Below are 2,911 nucleotides of genomic sequence, written 5' to 3'. Positions count from 1 at the left end.
CCGGTCGGCTTTCATGCTCAGGATGTGGGCGATGGGCAGGGTGGGGGGGCACAGGGACAGATGCAAGGCTAGCGGGCACCCGGGAGATGGGCAGACACGAGGACCCTGGAGTGCTGAGCAGGAGGACTTCATTTTGGGATGATCTGAAAGGGCAAAGGGAGAACAAGCCCAGGGGCACAAAAAAGAGAGGAGGGCAACAGGTGTGTACACTGTGTCTTCCAGTTGCAGATACTTGTTGCTCTGACTTTTTAATCAGACTGATGCCAGGGAGTCGTGTAGAGGTTCTCAGCCCCACCAGTGAGATTTTTTTTGCACTCCCACACCCTGAGCTTCGCACCATCCCCTTTCCCAGGAGCACCAGGGTTTGATTCTGAAGGAGCCAGAGGTGGGAGGCAGCCCTAGCCACAATGAGCATCTCCTGCCACCTCTTGAGTCTCTCCAGCTCCTGGCTCACCCCATGTTATTTCAGCCACCAGATCATCCGCTCAGCCGACGGTAACCTAACCCCAACTTGTGGGGTCACATAGTAGTAAGTAAGTTTTGCAAGATTCCCTGCAGCTGTGCTGTTCCAGAGACCCAATGTGTTGTTGGTCCAGCTGGGATCATGCCTCTATTGCTGCAGGTACATGAGAGTGTAGTTTGGTGTTCACCCCTGTCACATAGCTCTATCCAACCCTAAGAGAGAGGGAGAGGCAGATATTTGCAACTTCAGGTGCAACAGCATTCTTTAGAGCTGCTAATACTTTTGATTTAGGTATGACATTTATCTGATACATAAATACATCAGTTGAAGCAGATGGCTTAGTGGGCTTGCATATCTGTGAGACAGGTATGGTTGAAGCCTTGGTCCACGAACTGAAGGAGGACAGTGTTTGTAGCTCATCTTTTATCTTTTCTGGACTGCTATTTCAAATTAATTGCAGTTCTCAAAAATGTATTGGTTATGAAATGGATGTCTTCAGAAAGGGCTCCCATGACAGTCCTCCCTGAAATTGTGGGGCAAGCTTGAGGAAAGCTGTTCGCTTTCATCCCAGAGTTACCTACATGCCATGTAAATTTGGGATCTCTTTCTGCTTATTTGTGAAAATGATTTGCCTCTGAAATAAAAATCTGTGAAGCTGAGCTGATAGGAAGGGTTATGGTTATTTATACTACAGGTAGAAAATATCCAGTAATATGTGTTCCCTGCATAGGTAATTTCTATGAGTACATCATCATGGGTATTTAGGATGTCTCCTTAATCACGTCCAGACCTTGGCAATTCAAGAGGGGTGAAGAGAAGTCATATTTGTGTCTTCCAGACTCTCTTGTGTCATGTGTCCCCATGACGTGAGCTGCGACCTGAATAGTTCCTTTTGGTGACAGTCACAACAGCTTGGCCGGGCACAGAGAAGGGAGCCTGACCTACCTCCTTGGTGCTGATGCACCTTGTAGGGCAGTGTTACGGGCACTGCCGCTGCCTTCACTGCTGGCCCCTGCCTAGCAGGAACACCAAAAGGGGCCGGGCAGTTACACATTGCAGTGCCAAATAGGGTGCTCAGGGTATTTTGGAATTCTTCCTGTGGCGCATCACATCAGAGTTTGGGGCTATCAGTCCAGCACCTGGTTAAATGGCCTGGTTACTTTTTATTTGAAGAGGTATAAATTTGCTCAGAGGGTCTGGGTCTGCACTGCACTGACAGCTTGGTTAATGGTTTAGAAGTATGCAGAATGGACATCAAACATTACCATGCCTTTTTGAACAAAGATGTATGTTTCACATCCTATTCAATATAAAGAAAAACCAAGAAAACACAGGAAAGTGTACATATTTCTTGCCAGTTAAAAGTATTCAGTCATAGTTGTAACAGTAAGGTGTGTAATATATCACCACATAGCTCTTTTTCATGGGTTGATTGTTCCATCTTCAGCCACCAAATAATGAGGATTTTAATTCATCTCCATTAAATGCAGAACGGAGAACCGAAAATGGTTCATTTTTCCAAAAGCCGCTCTTCTGTTCTGCTTTGGCAACTTTTTCCTTTTGCTCTCCTCCGGTGCAAGGCCCTGATTTAGCAAGGCATTTAAACACCTCTTTAGGCTTAAGCATATGATTAAGTTTATTCCTACCCATCAGCACCTCTAAGCATGCTCTTAACCGTGGGCTCCAGTCGAAATTAAGTAAAGCGAGCAATTAAGCAGGTGCTTTGCTGAAGCAGAGCCTAAATGACTACTTAAGTCCTTTGTAATGAGGAGTATAAATCCTCCTTCTGACAGGGGTGGGAGCGGGGATGGTATGTGTTATTATCATCCTCCGCTTTAAACCTTGACTTGGTCTTGCAGGCTTGCTTGGGTCCTTCCTTGTTCTGGTGGCCAGCGGGTAAGTGGCTGTCACCTCTCTGAGAGCTGTGACCATGTATGAAAAAGTCAGGTTTACAGCAATATTGAAATGATCATCAACCCTTTTATAGAAATGCAAGCTGGTGGCAGGGGAAGGGATGTTGGGAGCTGGCTTGTGTTAACCCAGGCAGGGGGAGGGCAGTAGGGCTGCCCCGGTTTACACCTGCTGAGGATGGGGCAGGGGGGAGGCGAGGAAAGGAAAGGTTTGTCCCCATTTTTTTTCGCACCACACTGCCTTCTTTCCACAGGGGCCGCAAAGCCCTTCTGCAGTTGGCATGCTGCTTGGAAAATGAACACTGTCTCTGTTTAATTTTAATGCAGCCCATTAACTAAGCTGCCTCGCTGCACTTTGTCCATCTGGGTCATCCCATGCGCACCAGAGTTTCCCTTTCATATTATTCCCCATCGATTCAGGAGGCCCTTTTGACTCACACACACACACACACACCCCTCCTCCCCAGCCCATCAACACTGTGTTGCTCAGCCCTGGAGCACAAGGAAGGACGTGGCCCTTCCCCACGTCCCACTGCCC

Source organism: Vanellus vanellus (genome assembly GCF_965231255.1).
Source record: "Vanellus vanellus genome assembly, chromosome: 1".
NCBI lineage: Eukaryota > Metazoa > Chordata > Aves > Charadriiformes > Charadriidae > Vanellus > Vanellus vanellus.
This window is presented reverse-complemented; position numbering follows the sequence as displayed.